Source organism: Antechinus flavipes, chromosome 1 (genome assembly GCF_016432865.1).
Source record: "Antechinus flavipes isolate AdamAnt ecotype Samford, QLD, Australia chromosome 1, AdamAnt_v2, whole genome shotgun sequence".
Classification (NCBI taxonomy): Eukaryota; Metazoa; Chordata; class Mammalia; order Dasyuromorphia; family Dasyuridae; genus Antechinus; species Antechinus flavipes.
In genome coordinates this window covers 721,910,344-721,927,628 of record NC_067398.1, presented here as the reverse complement: position 1 = coordinate 721,927,628, position 17,285 = coordinate 721,910,344, and the positions used below count along the sequence as shown (strand labels likewise).

The 17,285-nt window shown below is 42.1% G+C and overlaps 1 long non-coding RNA gene across 1 annotated transcript in view; it reads left to right on the top strand.

Moving 5' to 3' along the window:
- The first annotated feature begins 505 nt into the window (after positions 1-505).
- The window catches only part of LOC127544916 (uncharacterized), a 79,308-nt gene continuing 62,528 nt past the window's right edge, over positions 506-17,285 (top strand). The window contains exon 1 of the long non-coding RNA XR_007949562.1: positions 506-520. This is a non-coding gene — a long non-coding RNA (uncharacterized LOC127544916). The remainder of the gene's footprint in view (positions 521-17,285) is intronic.

The following is a 17,285-nucleotide window of genomic DNA, read 5'->3' as shown; positions in this document are numbered from 1 at the left end:
TTTTAGTATAAACATAAAAACTATACTCCTAAGGGAAAGCTTTCCCCACCCTATTATTTGTAAAACTATTACGTGAACTTTCTGGTGTTTAGTAATATGTGGGCTCCTGTGAAGTGACTTTTCACATTTATAAAGCTCCTCTCCATTGTGAACTCTCTGTATTAAGATGGGTCCTCCGAATGGAGGATTTCCATGATTAATTCATGTTTTTTCTCTCATGTGAACTCTTTGATGTACAGTTTAAGGGCTGTGTTCAAGCAGAAAGCCTTTCCACATTCACTAAACTGAGGAGGTTTCTCTCCAGTATGAACACTGTGATGTACAAGAAGATGCGTTTTTCAGAGGAAGGACATTCTACATTCTACCTATATATAAGGTTTTTCTCCACTATGAATGCATTGGTGTTGCATAAGTTTTTTGTTTGTTTTCTCAAATAAGGCCTTCCCACAATCTGTGTGCATGCATAAGGTTTCTCTCGGTGTAAATTCTCTGGGAACAAACAAGTTCCTTCATCTGAAAGGTTTTCCTACATTGTGTGCATTGTTAAGGTTTATTGTGATAACCGCGTTAACACCCTTAGAATCAGCCAGAGTCAGGATAAGCAAAAGTCCTTAGTCTTTATTCTTGCTCTTTAGGGGTAGAAGTGAAGGGGTTGGAAGCAGGATCTCTGCAACCTTCCTTTTTCCTTGTCTACAGCCAAAGTGACTCTTGCTCGTCTTACTCCACCCCCAGTCCCTCCTACAATTCTCTGTATACACCAATCATCGAGCCAGCACAGGATAGTGGTAAGGACCATTTTCCAAGCATATACCCATAGAGTATTGTCCAATTGGTAGTTAACCTCAAGTGCTCGGCTGTCCTGACGTCAGTGCATTGACTCAAGTTTCAGCCCTCTACATCTCCTGCTTTCTTTTGTTTTAGAACACAGGTAGTCACACCATCCCTGACTTCTCAGGGAGGTGAGAACCCCAAAATGAGGTGATCACACTCTGACTTCTCAGGAAAGGAAGTGAAAACACCAAAAAGGAGGTGATCCCTCTCCCCGACTTCTCAGGAAGGGAGGTAAAAAACACAAAGGAAAGTGGGGATTGCTAACAGGTTTCTGGGCTGAAGGGTTTTATTAGAAACAGGTATGCACAGACCCATCAGCATGGAAGGTATTACACAAGCACATAGCAATATTGCACAGGCTAGTAGTGACGACTCTCCCCGCAACCACTGCAGGTTGTGGTGCAACAAACATCAATTGTACATGCAAGTAGTGATATAACAAACAATATGAATCAACACAGTGTTGTAAAAGATTTCCAGAAGTCCTAGAAGAAGGGTATGTAAACAACAGTCACACATACGCCTTCTTCAGCAGCCAAGAGATAGTCCAAAATCAATCTATTGTCCATTGATTCACATGTCAGAGGATCCAATGATTCCCACAAGTTTTTGAATTCCTGCAAGAGTCTTTTTATGGGTTAGGGAATCCAATGATCCCAGAAGATTTTGAAGTCCTGCAACAATCTTATCATGTCTCAGAGAATCCAATGATTCCTGAGTTTTGAAATTCTACAATTTTTGATGTCCATGAGTCAAACGCCATAACTGCCACGCTCATTCACTGGTGAGCACAGTCAGCAATAGAACCACCAGATGTTTCTTGGGTCTTCCTTTCAAGGTGTGCTCCATCTCTCTCTAATGGACAAGGTGAATACGGCTCATTGGCACCCATCTGATTCCTTCTCCATTTGTGGAGATACAAGAAAACCCTCTTCCCCAAGCAGTTTATCTATCCGGTCCCTTCCATTCACCACTTAGTGGGCCTCTCCACATCACCTGGCGATTAAAGATAATGGAGAGGCTCGCACTGGACACTGCCCTTCCGGTGGGTTATAAAACCTGCCTGCCAGAGCCAATGCACCTTGTCAAAAATCAAGAAATAGTATAAAGAGCTACATTTACAAGTTCTCTAGGGTTGTCTGTGGCTTCCCTTTTCTTTTGTTTTTGGAGGAGCATCTTAATGTCTCTGTTTCTCTTCTCTACTATTGCCTGTACTTGAGGATTAAAAAGTATGTTAGTGATGTCTAAAATCTTATACTGTGCACAAAAGTGTGCAAAATGTTTAGAAGTATATGCAGGTCCATTGTCTGTTTTCCTTGTTTGTGGCACACCCATAATTGCAAATGCTTGTATAAGGAATTCAGTGACCACTCAGGCTGTCTCTTTTGCTGCTGGTATTGGAAAAGTGAATCCTGAAAAGGTGTCTACCACAACATGGAAAAAAGACAGAGGACCAAAAGATTTATAATGAGTCACATCCATTTGCCAAATTTCATTGGGTCTCAAACCACGAGGGTTCTTCCCTGGAGGCAGTGTAGGAGCATGGAAAGGAAGGCAAGCTGTACAGGTTTTTACTATGCTCCTAGCTTCCTCTCTTGTTATACCAAATTGTAAGCGTAAAGCTCAAGCAGCCTGAAGATATTTAGAATGAGATTCTTGGGCTGCATGAAATAAAGGAGTATTGGCCAACATGGTTAGAAGGCTGTCTGCCTTTGAATTACCATCAAAAATACCATCTCTCTGATAGACAAGGTGAATACGGCTCATTGGCACCCATCTGATTCCTTCTCCATTTGTGGAGATACAAGCAAACCCTCTCCCCTAAGCAGTTAACATATCTGGTCCCTAGATTCACCACTTTTTGGGCCTCTCCACATCACCTGGCGATTAAAGATAATGGAGAGGCTTGCACTGGACACTGCCCTTCCCGTGGGTTATAAAACCTGCATGCCAGAGCCAATGCACCTTGTCAAAAATCAAGAAATAGTATAAAGAGCTAGATTTACAAGTTCTCTAGGGTTGCCTGTGGCTCCCCCTTTCTTTTTTTTTTTTTTGGAGGAGCATCTTAATGTCTCTGTTTCTCTTCTCTACTATTGCCTGTACTTGAGGATTAAAAAGTATGTTAGTGATGTCTAAAATCTTATACTGTGCACAAAAGTGTGCAAAATGTTTAGAAGCATATGCAGGTCCATTGTCTGTTTTCCTTGTTTGTGGCACACCCATAATTGCAAATGCTTGTATAAGGAATTCAGTGACCACTCAGGCTGTCTCTTTTGCTGCTGGTATTGCACAAGTGATTCCTGAAAAAGTGTCTACCACAACATGGATAAAAGACAGAGGACCAAAAGATTTATAATGGGTCAAATCCATTTGCCAAATTTCATTGGTCTCAAACCACAAGGGTTCTTCTCCGGAGGCAGTGTAGGAGCGTGGAAAGGAAGGCAAGCTGTACAGGTTTTTACTATGCTCCTAGCTTCCTCTCTTGCTATTCCAAATTATAAGCGTAAAGCTCGAGCAGCCTGTTGATATTTAGAATGAGATTCTTGGGCTGCTTGAAATAAAGGAGTATTGGCCAACATGGTTAGAAGGCTATCTGCCTTTAAATTACCATTCAAAATACCATCTCTCTGATGGACAAGGTGAATATGGCTCATTGGCACCCATCTGATTCCTTCTCCATTTGTGGAGATACAAGCAAACCCTCTTCCCCAAGCAGTTTATCTATCTGGTCCCTTCCATTCACCACTTTCTGGGCCTCTCCACATCACCTGGCGATTAAAGATAATGAAGAGGCTCGCACTGGACACTGCCCTTCCGGTGGGTTATAAAACCTGCATGCCAGAGCCAATGCACCTTGTCAAAAATCAAGAAATAGTATAAAAAGCTAGATTTACAAGTTCTCTAGGGTTGTCTGTGGCTCCCCCTTACTTTTGTTTTCAGAGGAGCATCTTAATGTCTCTGTTTCTCTTCTCTACTCTTGCCTGTATTGAGGATTAAAAGGTATGCTAGTGGTGTGTAAAATCTTACACTGTGCACAAAAGTGTGCAAAATGTTTAGAAGTATATGCAGGTCCATTGTCTGTTTTCCTTTCCTGTGGCGCACCCATAATTGCAAATGCTTGTATAAGGAATTCAGTGACTACTCAGGCTGTCTCTTTTGCTGCTGGTATTGCACAAGTGAATCCTGAAAAAGTGTCTACCACAACATGGATAAAAGACATACGACCAAAAGATTTATAATGGGTCACATCCATTTGCCAAATTTCATTGGGTCTCAAACCACGAGGGTTCTTCCCTGGAGGCAGTGTAGGAGAGTGGAAAGGAAGGCAAACTGTACAGATTTTTACTATGCTCCTAGTTTCCTCTCTTGTTATTCCTAATTATAAGCGTAAAGCTCGAGCAGCCTGATGATATTTAGAATGAGATTCTTGGGCTGCATGAAATAAAGGAGTATTGGCCAACATGGTTAGAAGGCTGTCTGCCTTTGAATTACCATCAAAAATACCATCTCTCTGATAGACAAGGTGAATACTGATCATTGCCACCCATCTGATTCCTTCTCCATTTGTGGAGATACAAGCAAACCCTCTCCCCCAAGCAGTTAACATAACTGGTCCCTAGATTCACCACTTTCTGGGCCTCTCCACATCACCTGGCGATTAAAGATAATGGAGAGGCTCGCACTGGACACTGCCCTTCCTGTGGGTTATAAAACCTGCCTGCCAGAGCCAATGCACCTTGTCAAAAATCAAGAAATAGTATAAACAGCTAGATTTACAAGTTCTCTAGGGTTGCCTGTGGCTCCTCCTTTCTTTTTTTTTTTTTTTGGAGGAGCATCTTAATGTCTCTGTTTCTCTTCTCTACTATTGCCTGTACTTGAGGATTAAAAGGTATGTTAGTGATGTTTAAAATCTTATACTGTGCACAAAAGTGTGCAAAATGTTTAGAAGTATATGCAGGTCCATTGTCTGTTTTCCTTGCTTGTGGCACACCCATAATTGCAAATGCTTGTATAAGGAATTCAGTGATCACTCAGGCTGTCTCTTTTGCTGCTGGTATTGTAAAAGTGAATCCTGAAAAGGTGTCTACCACAACATGGAAAAAAGACAGAGGACCAAAAGATTTATAATGGGTCAAATCCATTTGCCACATTTCAATGGGTCTCAAACCACAAGGGTTCTTCCCTGGAGGCAGTGTAGGAGCGTGGAAAGCAGGCAAGCTGTACAGGTTTTTACTATGCTCCTAGCTTCCTCTCTTGCTATTCCAAGTTATAAGCGTAAAGCTCGAGCAGCCTGATGATATTTAGAATGAGATTCTTGGCTGCCTGAAATAAAGGAGTATTGGCCAACATGGTTAGAAGGCTATCTGCCTTTAAATTACCATTCAAAATACCATCTCTCTGATGGACAAGGTGAATATGGCTCATTGGCACCCATCTGATTCCTTCTCCATTTGTGGAGATACAAGCAAACCCTCTCCCCCAAGCAGTTTATTTATCTGGTCCCTTCTATTCACCACTTTCTGGGCCTCTCCACATCACCTGGCGATTAAAGATAATGGAGAGGCTTGCACTGGACACTGCCCTTCCCGTGGGTTATAAAACCTGCCTGCCAGAGCCAATGCACCTTGTCAAAAATCAAGAAATAGTATAAAGAGCTAGATTTACAAGTTCTCTAGGGTTGCCTGTGGCTCCCCCTTTCTTTTTTTTTTTTGGAGGAGCATCTTAATGTCTCTGTTTCTCTTCTCTACTATTGCCTGTACTTGAGGATTAAAAAGTATGTTAGTGATGTCTAAAATCTTATACTGTGCACAAAAGTGTGCAAAATGTTTAGAAGCATATGCAGGTCCATTGTCTGTTTTCCTTGTTTGTGGCACACCCATAATTGCAAATGCTTGTATAAGGAATTCAGTGACCACTCAGGCTGTCTCTTTTGCTGCTGGTATTGTAAAAGTGAATCCTGAAAAGGTGTCTACCACAACATGGATAAAAGACAGAGGACCAAAAGATTTATAATGGGTCAAATCCATTTGCCAAATTTCATTGGTCTCAAACCACAAGGGTTCTTCCCTAGAGGCAGTGTAGGAGCGTGGAAAGCAGGCAAGCTGTACAGGTTTTTACTATGCTCCTAGCTTCCTCTCTTGCTATTCCAAATTATAAGCGTAAAGCTCGAGCAGCCTGATGATATTTAGAATGAGATTCTTGGGCTGCTTGAAATAAAGGAGTATTGGCCAACATGGTTAGAAGGCTATCTGCCTTTGAATTACCATTCAAAATACCATCTCTCTGATGGACAAGGTGAATATGGCTCATTGGCACCCATCTGATTCCTTCTCCATTTGTGGAGATACAAGCAAACCCTCTCCCCCAAGCAGTTTATCTATCTGGTCCCTTCTATTCACCACTTTCTGGGCCTCTCCACATCACCTGGCGATTAAAGATAGTGGAGCTGCTCGCACTGGACACTGCCCTTCCGATGGGTTATAAAACCTGCTTGCCAGAGCCAATGCACCTTGTCAAAAATCAAGAAATAGTATAAAGTGCTAGATTTACAAGTTCTCTAGGGTTGCCTGTCCACTGTGTGAGTGGACCTGCAAGATATCAATCTTACCTGGATGCTTTCTCACTTGCTCTTGAAGTTCCTAAAAGAGCTGATATATATTAAGAGGTTACAAATTTTATTTGGGCTATGGCAATTTTTTGTACCACACCTACTGAACAGGCCAAATCAGATACTATATTTATATCTCCTGGATAATAAGTAAGAGCTAGAATGATTGCATACAATTCATTCTGCTGAGTGGACTGAAAAGGAGTTCTGAGTACTCTCTTTACAGTTAAGTCACAAGAGTATACAGCACAAATATTATGTTTGGATGCATCTGTAAAGAGAGTTGGTCCTTTAAGAGGACCTTTAAAAACCTTTTCTTCAAGAATCCACTGTCAATTATGTAATAGTCGGGTTATCTTTAATGGAGATCCGTGTGTAAAATTTGGAGCCATAGCTAATAAAATTTGCCAGTCTGGGATGGTTTCACAGCATACATTAATTTGTGCATTAGTATAAAAGGTGTATATCTTTTCCCAGTTAACTGTACTGCTCGCTCAATGGCTTTTAATAAAATTCTAGCCATAGGCACTGGGTAAAGATTAAGAGTTTGTTCTGGTTGTGTTGGGAGGTTCACCCACTCTATCACACACTGTCTGCTTGATGAAGGACTGCTGTGGGTGCCTCTTGTGTAGCAAAAACTGATATTTCCAAGGGTTTTTGAATGACATTCAACCACATTGGATAAAGTCAGTTCAAGTTCTCTGAAAGCCTCGTGAGCTTCTTTTGCAAGCTGGTGTGGTGAGTTTAAAACAGTGTCTCTCCTTAAAGTGTCATTTAATGGTTGTAATTGATAGGTAGTCAATCCTAACCCTCGACACATCCCTTAGATAAGAGCTGTAGTCAGGCAGAAAGTCTTCCCATAGTCATTACGTTCTTAAGATCTTTCACAGTATGGATAATCTGATGTCAAATAAGGTCTATCTTCCAGCTGCCTGGAATTGTCTGTTTGATTTCAGACCTCCTGTCCCAACCTGAAAGAGATAAAAATGTAAATATTCCATTTCCTGCTGCATTACACTTAATCATATCTCCTATCGCCTCAATCAGTAAAGATGATCAAATAATAAAATATACAACATATGACACATTAGCTTTGTGTACTATAATGAGCTTTTACACTTTAAAATAAGCTTCTATACCAACCCTACAAGAAAGTCTAAGATAGAAAAGAAACTCTCACATTCATCAAATCATTCATCCCAGCACTTATCTGATTAAAAAAATCAACAGGTTCTATTGGGGAATGTCTAAGATACATTCCTCTAACACAATATTACCTCACTTTAAAAAATGACAAATATGAAGAGTTCAGCGAAGCAAGGAAAGACTTAGGTGAAGTATTACAGGGAAATAAGAAGAGTAAACAAAATATACGATGACAACAAAAATACAACATAATATGTAATTATAAGGACAAAGGATGGTCCCAGAGAAGAGCTGAGAACATGTACCTCCCTCCCTTCATGGCAGAAGTGGAAGATTCCCAGTATGGAACAATGTATACGTATATTAAATAAAGAGGTGACAATTCCATGTGACAGACAGGCCAGCGTGCCCTCCGCCCAAGCGGAACAGAACTTAACGGTTTGGGGGCCGGGACCTCTCTACTCTGGAAAGCTGCCGAAGCCTCTGGGCCCTCCCTCAAAATGCTTTAAACACACAAGGAAAAATACATAACATTATAAAGGAGACCAACTGTGGGGAAATCATTATGAATTTTTGCAAATCACTGACCTTAAGGATCCCGCCCCAAAATGCGGTTTAACAACATGACGTGATTCCAGCGCAGGAAGAAAAGCGGCCTTTGTCACTGGGGCCGCCAGGGTCCTCCCGGATCCAGCCGCTTTTCTGACCCCGAGGCCCTGCGGGATTATACAAAGAGGGGTCAGTCCGCCAGGGCCGGGCTCGGTGCTAAGCGTGAACTACACGCACACATGCGCACACACAGGCCCGCATAGATGGGAGACAGAGGGAAGGGGGAGGAATAATTAGCAGCGGGAAGGTCCGGAATAAGGGGATGGGAAAGGAGTCCCGCAGAAGATGGAGTCCCGCGGAAGCTTTTCTGCGGTAGCTGTCCCGAAAAAGGAGTCCCGCGGAAGCTTTTCTGCAGTAGCTGCCCCGAAAAAGGAGTCCCGCGGAAGCTTTTCTGCAGTAGCTGCCCCGAAAAAGGAGTCCCGCGGAAGCTTTTCTGCAGTAGCTGTCCCGAAAAAGGAGTCCCGCGGGAGGAGACGGACTGGCGGGGGTGGGGGTGGGGGGGAACAAGGGAGAAAATGGCAGGAACAGAGATGGGAGTTTAAATGAATGTTCCGCCCCCGAGGAAAGCCAGACCCCTGCACCTTTCCGTGACTCCCCACAGGGACCCCTCCCCTTTGGGCCCCGCATGCAGGGCGGGCAGGGTGTTGGCTGACGCGCCGCTGACTGGCGGGACTGGGCGCCTGATCCCAAGGTCGTTGGTCCCAAAAGAGCCCCGGCCCCAGGACCTCTGAAGGGGGAGCCCCCACTTACCGAGGAAGAGTCAGGGGGGACGGAGCCTGGCGGCCATTTCTCCTCCTCGGAGCCTCACCTGGAGAGGGAGCGATAAAGGGGCAGGAAGGAGGTTCTCATCCCTGTGACTGCCCCGACACCGAGCCCGGAGGGGCCTGGGAGGAGAGGGGTCACTCGGGCTTAGGAGGGAGCGGCTCCTCTGTGGCGATGGAAGGATTACAGGCAGGAGGAGAGCGCTAGAGCCCCAACTTCCGTTTCCGGGAAAGCACGTGAAGGGAACCACGTGGGATGCCAAGTTCTGCCCCCTGCGGCAACGCGGCCTTTTGGGAAGTGAAGTTTGGACTCCAGGAGTGACTCGTGCGCATGCTCCGCAGTGACCTGCAGGTCCCAAAGGTTAGAAAAAGAAGTCGCTATATCCTGGTGGTTTCAGCATCAATAATAATAGTTAATTCATTGAAATAAATTTACATTCCTTTGGGCAAAGCAGGGAAGGGCATGGAAAGGAAGGGCAGGGCGGGGCGGGGCGGGGAGCCGTGGGGCGCCGCCAGTTCCGCCTGGCTCCCCCTAGTGGCCGCTCCCGCTCACACTCGCAGCCGCTGCTGTTCCGGTTTGTCCCTCCAAGGGGACCCTGACTTTGGGGAGCCGGGGTCATGACCCGCAGCTGCGCAGAGTCCCCAGCCCCCCTCCCCCCGGCGCCCTCTGGATCCAGGGGCCGCGGGCGGATCAAGTCCAAAAATAAATAAACAATCCGGGAGGGGAAGAGCCTCGGTTTGGGCACAAAGAAACCTTGGCTGTTGTTCGGGGCCTGGTTGGCTTGGAGCCAGACGGTTGTTTCTGTTTGGGCCCGAGGTTCCGGCCTCCCCGGGGGTTTTTTAACCAGGTAAAGCCGGCTCTTCTCGGCCCCTGTGCTTGCGGAGCCGGGATTCCCGAATGGGCGTTGGCTCCGGCAAACTCAGGCCGGGAAAGAGCTTGGCTCAAAAGGGCAAAGTCTCCCCCACCCGCATCTCGCCCCTGGGACCCAGACGCCCGGAGGAGGGACTGAGGCTCCCGGAACGTTCCTTAGCTGGAGCGCAGTCAGGGCTGGGCGGGGCCATCCCTCGGCTGAGTTGAGCTGTCTCTTGGCTGGGCTGATCCCCGGTCACTGCTGTCGGGAAAGAAAAAGGACGATCCCCACTGTTCCGTGGCTGTTGGGCCGCCGCTCACCAGCCTGTACCCACCCCGCTCTAAGCCGCTCCCCCACCACCCTGCAGTCTCTCCGGCCTTTGCCCCGCCCGAGCCCGGCCATCCCGAGGCTGCTGTTCGGGGCCTGACTCCCGGGACACCGTCACCGCCTCTGGTGGCCTCTACTGCCCGGCGCCCGCGGGACCTTTAATGGGAATTCCCAAGGGCGCTGTCCGATCCCTGCAGGGGGCGTATAGAGGAGTCCAATACAAGAAGACTGGAGGGGTCTGTGTTGGGGTTGGGGCCCATAGGAGGAAGCGATACATTGTGATGAAAGGCCTGGCAGTAAGCCAGCAGCCCAGCAGAGAAGCTAAAAACACTGGGAGTGAAGAATACAATCCCCAACAGCTGGAGTCTCTCGGGACCTGCCACCCCTCCCCCACAGTGTCTCAGCACGCTCTCAGATCTCAGAGCGCAGGCGCAGCACAATCCTGCTAGTGCCTCGCTGCTGCCCCCGCAGTCTGTAGAGGAAGCTTGGTAACACCACCCAGCCCCTCTCCCCAAAAAAAGCAGACTCCATTTGGGGTTTTTTCTTTTTTTCTTTGCTAGTTTGTCTTTGATTCTTCTCTGACAAAATGAGCAAAAAAACTGAAAAGGACCTTAACCCTTGAAAGCTTCTATATGGATAGAGAGCACACTCTAAAGCCTGAGGAGACTAAAAACAGACTGTCCCCAGGTGAATCCCCAAAGGAGGAGATCATCTGTTCCTCAGCACAGATGAACCTCATAGAAGAAATTAAAAAGGCTCTCACAAGGGAGCTAGAAGAAAAATGGGAAAAGGAGAGGGAGGCTTGGCAAGAGAGTCTGGAGAAGTCATCCCCCTCATGTAAAGACAGTGGATAAAGAAATCAAATCCTTGAAAAATAGGATTAGTGAACTGGAAACAGAAAATAGCTCTCTAAAAAACAAAATTGGCATAATGGAAAACAATTCCATAGAACAAAAGAACGCAAGTGCACAATTAGAAAAAGATATAAAAAAAGTAAGTGAAGAAAATACTTCATTGAAAATCAGACGAACAAATGGCATTGAATGACTTGAGGAGACAAGAAGAATCAATCAAGGAAAACCAAAAAAATCAAACAATGGAAAAGAATGTGAAATACCTTCTTGGGAAAACAACAGACCTGGAAAACAGATCTAGGAGAGACAATCTGAGCATCATTGGACTCCCAGAAAAGCATGATAAAAAAAAGAGCACTATTTTCCAGGAAATTATCAAAGAGAACTATCCAGTAGCCATAGAAACATTGGGTAAAATAGATATTGAAGGAATTCATCAATTACCTACTGAAAGGGATCCTAAAATCAAAACACCAAGAAATATAGTGGCCAAATGCCAGAACCCTCAGACGAAGGAAAAAATACTGCAAGCGGCTAGAAAAACCCAATTCAAATATACAGGAGCCACAATAAGGATTACCCAGGATCTAGCAGCATCCACATTAAAGGATCGAAGGGCCTGGAATATGGTATTCCCCAAGGCTAAGGAACTCTGTATGCAACCAAAAATAACTTACCCAGCCACAACGAGCATCTTTTTCCAGGGAAGAAAATGGACATTCAATGAAATAAGCAAATTTCACCTATTTTTGATGAAAAAAACAGAACTTAACAAAAAGTTTGATCTACAAATATAGAACTCAAGAGAAACCTAAAAAGGTAAAAAGAAATCTTGGGAACTATATTCATGCTATAAAGATGTATAAAGAATACACATATACCTTGTTCTAGAAACTAGATGTGGAAAGGACATTGTATCAGAAAAAGGGTAAAGTGGGGGTACTACATCTCATGAAGAGGCAAAGAAAACCTATTATATCTGAGAGAAAGAATGGAGGGGGATCAATGTAGTGGTTATCTTACTGCCATCAGAATTGGCTTTAAGAGAAAAATTTTAGACATATTCAATTTATGGTGACACTTTTCCCACCTCATTGAAAAGTGAGAAGGGAAAAGTGAAAAGGGAAGGAATAAGCTAAGTGGAAGGCAATATGGAAACTGTGATGGAAAGGAATAAGATAGGGGGAGGAACTCTAAGGCGGGAGGAGGGATACTAAAAAGGGAGGGCTATGAGAAAAAAGTGGTGCTCACAAGTTTAATACTGGGAAGGGGGGTAAGGGAGAAAAAGGGAGAAAAGCATAAACAGGGGTTAACAAGATGGCAAGTAATACAGAATTGGTCATTTTAACCATAAATGTGAATGGGGTAAACTCTCCCATAAAGAGGGAGCGGTTAGCAGAATGGATTAAAAGCCAGAATCCTACAATATGTTGTTTTCACCTGAAGCAGGGAGATACATGCAGAATAAAGGTAAAAGGCTGGAGCAAAATCTACTATGCTTCAGGTGAAGTAAAAAAAGCAGGGGTAGCCGTTCTGATCTCAGATCAAGCAAAAGCAAAAATTGATCTAAGAGATAAGGAAAGGCACTATATCTTGGTAAAAGGTAGCATAAATAATGAAGCAATATCAATATTAAACATATATGCACCAAGTGGTGTAGTATCTTAATTCTTAAAAGAGAAATTAAGAGAGCTGCAAGAAGAAATAGACAACAAAACTATAATAGTGGGAGATCTCAACCTTGAACTCTCAGAATTAGATAAATCAAACCACAAAATAAATAAGAAAGAAGTCAAAGAGATAAATAGGATACTAGAAAAGTTAGATATGATAGATCTCTGGAGAAAACAAAATGGAGACAGAAAGGAGTACACTTTCTTTTCAGCAGTTCATGGGACCTATACAAAAATTGACCATAGATTAGGACATAAAAACCTCACACGCAAATGCAGTAAGGCAAAAAATAGTAAATGCATCCTTTTCAGACCACGATGCAATGAAAATTATATTCAACAAAAAGCCAGGGTAAAGTAGACCAAAAAATAACTGGAAACTAAATAATCTCATACTAAAGAATGATTGGGTGAAACAGCAAATCATAGACATAATAACTTCACCCAAGAAAATGACAATAATGAGACATCATACCAAAATGTATGGGATGCAGCCAAAGTGGCAATAAAGGGAAATTTCATATCTCTAGAGGCCTATTTGCATAAAATAGAGAAAGAAAGGTCAATGAATTGGGCTTGCAACTAAAAATACTACAAAAGTAATAAATTAAAACCCCCCAGTCAAATACTAAACTTGAAATTCTGAAAATAAAAGGAGAGATCAATAAAATTGAAAGTAAAAAAAAACCTATTGAATTAATTAATACAACTAAGAGTTGGTTCTATGAAAAAAACAACAAAATTGACAAACCCTTAGTGAATCTGATTTAAAAAAAGGAAAGAGGAAAATCAAATTGTTAGTCTTAAAAATGGAAATGGAGAAGTCGCAACTAACGAAGAGGAAATTAAGGTAATAATTAGGAGTTATTTGCCCAACTTTATGGCAATAAATTTGACAATTTAAATGAAATAGAAGAATACCTTCAAAAATATAGCTTGCCCAAACTAACAGAGGAAGAATTAAATATCCTAAACAGTCCCATCTCAGAAAAAGAAATAGAACAAGCTATTTAACCAACTCCCTAAGAAAAAATCCCCTGGACCAGATGGATTTACATGTGAATTCTACCAAACATTTAAAGAATATTTAACTCCAATGCTATATAAACTATTTGAAAAAATAGCAATTGAAGGAGTCCTACCAAACTCCTTTTATGACAAAGATATGGTACTGATACCTAAACTAGGTAGGCTGAAAACAGAGAAAGAAAATCATAGACCAATCTCCCTAATGAATATTGATGCTAAAATCTTAAATAAAATATTAGCAAAAGGATTACAGAAAATCATTCCCAAGATAATACACTATGACCAAGTAGGATTTATACCAGGAATGCAGGGCTGGTTCAATATTAGGAAAACTATTAGCATAATTGACTATATCAATAACCAAACAAACAAAAACCATATGATCATCTCAATACATGCAGAAAAAGCATTTGATAAAATCCAACATCCATTCCTAATAAAAACACTTGAGAGCATAGGAATAAGTGGACTTTTCCTTAAAATAGTCAGGAGAATATATTTAAAACCATCAGTTTTTCCTAATTGCATAGATAATTATTGCTCTTCTTTTTCTTTTATTGATGTAAGAATTCAGAGATATAAATTTTCCTCTGAATGCTGTTTATATTGCATCCCACAGATATGTTGTTGTTACATTATTTTCATTCTCTGTAATGAAATTATTATTTGTATGATTTGTCTTTAATCTATTCATTCTTTTAAGATGTGATTACTTAATCTTCAATTAGTTTCTAATCTATGTTTACTTGGTCCATTATTAAATATATTTTTTATTGCATTGAGATCTGAAAAGATACTATTAATATTTCTGCTTTTCAGTTTTTGACTATAAAATTTTCACTTGATCAATTTTTGTAAAGATTCTATAAACAGCTGAGGAAAACGGTGTATTTCTTTTTATTCTCACTTATTTCTCTCTAGATATTTATCATATCTAGATTATCTAAAATTCTATTCACTTCCTTGACTTATTCATTTACATTTGTTAGTTTGAGAATGTCTCCCACTATTATAGTACTATTATCTATCTTCTCTTCACATAACATTTGTAATTCACTTAATGTTTCTTTTTAACAATTTAGATGCTGTTGTATTTGATGTATATAGGTTTGGTATTGTTATAGCTTCATAATATATGGTAGTTTCTTAAACTTTTTTCACTCAGTATCCCTTTTCATCCAAGAAATTTTTCCATGTCCCTAGGTATAGAGCTATATAAAGTATGTATACTATTAAAATATCATAAATCATAATTTTGCAACCTTCAAACTTAGCTATAAGACCTCATATTGGGTCATGAAGCACAGTCTTTTCCAAAGACACCCCAAGAACTTGACTTCCTTAGGTTCCATACCTGGGCCTAGGCTGCCCAACTCTCTCTCATGCTCTGTCTAGGCCCCATGGGGTGGAACATTCATAGATATCCCCTCCCTACTCCTCCCTTCATTTTCCAATTCCTTCCTTCTGCCCATGGTCAGACCTGACCCCAGGATAGGTGGGATCCCTAGCACAGCAAAGTTCCAGGAGTTCAGCCATTAAATTGTGGTTGAGTCCAGTGGTAAAAGAATCCTTAATGGGATTTGACACTATGACCAAGTAGGATTTATACCAGGAATGCAGGGCTGGTTCAATATTAGGAAAACTATTAGCATAATTGACTATATCAATAACCAAACAAACAAAAACCATATGATCATCTCAATACATGCAGAAAAAGCATTTGATAAAATCCAACATCCATTCCTAATAAAAACACTTGAGAGCATAGGAATAAGTGGACTTTTCCTTAAAATAGTTAGGAGCATATATTTTAAACCTTCAGTAAGCATCATATGCAATGGGGAAAAACTGGAACCTTTCCCGTAAGATCTGGAGTGAAGCAAGGTTGCCCACTATCACCATTATTATTCAATATTGTATTAGAAACACTGGCCTCTGCAATAAGAGTCGAGAAAGAGATTAAAGGAATTAGAGTAGGCAACGAGGAAACCAAACTATCACTCTTTGCAGATGATATGATGGTATACCTAGAAAACCCCAGAGATTCTACTAAAAAGCTATTAGAAATAATTCATAATTTTAGCAATGGCAGAAATTAGGCAAGGACCCACACTTAACACCACATACCAAGATAAGATCAAAATGGGTCCATGACCTAGGCATAAAGAACGAGACTATAAATAAATTAGAGGAACATAGGATAGTTTATCTCTCAGACTTGTGGAGGAGAAAGAAATTTGTGACCAAAGATGAACTAGAGACCATTACCAATCACAAAATAGAAAATTTTGATTATATCAAATTAAAAAGCCTTTGTACAAACAGAACGAATGCAAACAAGATTAGTAGGGAAGTAACTAACAGGGTAATTTTTTACAGCATTATCCCTTGCATTCATTTCTGTTCCGATTTTCCCCCTCCCTCCCTCCACCCCTTCCCCCAGATGGCAAGCAGTCCTTTACATGTTGAATAGGTTACAGTATATCCTGGATACAATATATTTGTGCAGAACCGGACAGTTTTCTTGTTGCACAGGGAGAATTGAATTCAGAAGGTAGAAATAACCCAGGAAGAAAAACAAAAATGCAAGCAGTTTATATTCATTTCCCAGTGTTCTTTCTCTGGGTGTAGCTGCTTCTGTCCATCTTTGATCAATTAAGGCTCTCTTTATCGAAGAGATCCACTTCCAGCAAGATTATTTTTTAAAAAGCTTTCCACATCCCTTATATTCATATGTTTCTCTCCTGTGTGGATTCTTGGAGGTCCAGTGTGTGAGTCCTTTTTTTTTATAAAAGTCTTTCTACATTAGTTACATTTATAAAGTTTTTCTCCTGTATGGAAAAGCCCTATGCTGCCACTTGAAAAAAGATTAATGAAATGAAAAATGACATTTCTCAGTTGCCATCTTGGCACTTTCTCCTCCCTTCTTCTCACTGTCACTATAGTAGGTAGGGCTTATGCAATCGTTAATTCATGACGATAAGGATTATATTCAGGAGCTCCCAATAGCAGCTCCCCTGGTACCCCTGAGAAAATGGCCCTCCTTCCCCATCAGGTCTTCCCCCACCCTTCTGATCCCCATGGCTGCTGCAGGCACCCTCTGCCTGTTCCCCCAGAAGAGAGAGAAATGGATTCCTGAGAAATAACCAGCTTGTGGGAGTGCCTCTTCCTGCTCCACCCTCCCACTTTCTCTTGAGTACTACAGAGTCTAATATCCCCGCTGATAAGCAGGAATGGCTGGATTTCCACATGTGTCTTTGTCCTTTCCCACATGGATCTTTGTCAGGAGATCACATTGTGTCTCCTCCAACCTGTTCTTTTCACTTTTCCTTTGTGTGGCCATCCTTCCTGCTCTCACGCCATCAACTTCAGCCCAACATCTGTGTCATCATCCACTCCTCATCCTCCCCCAGCTGACATTTCCAATCGGCAGCAATTCTTGGTTCTTCTCCTTCACATCTCTCTTGTCTGTCACCTTGATGCTCAAGTAGCGGTTCTCCTGCCCCCAGCCCTCCTTCTGGAACGTTGCAGGAGTGGGTTCTTGGTCTTCCTGCTGCTAAGCTCTTCCCTCCATTCCATTGTCTATGCCCTGAAGC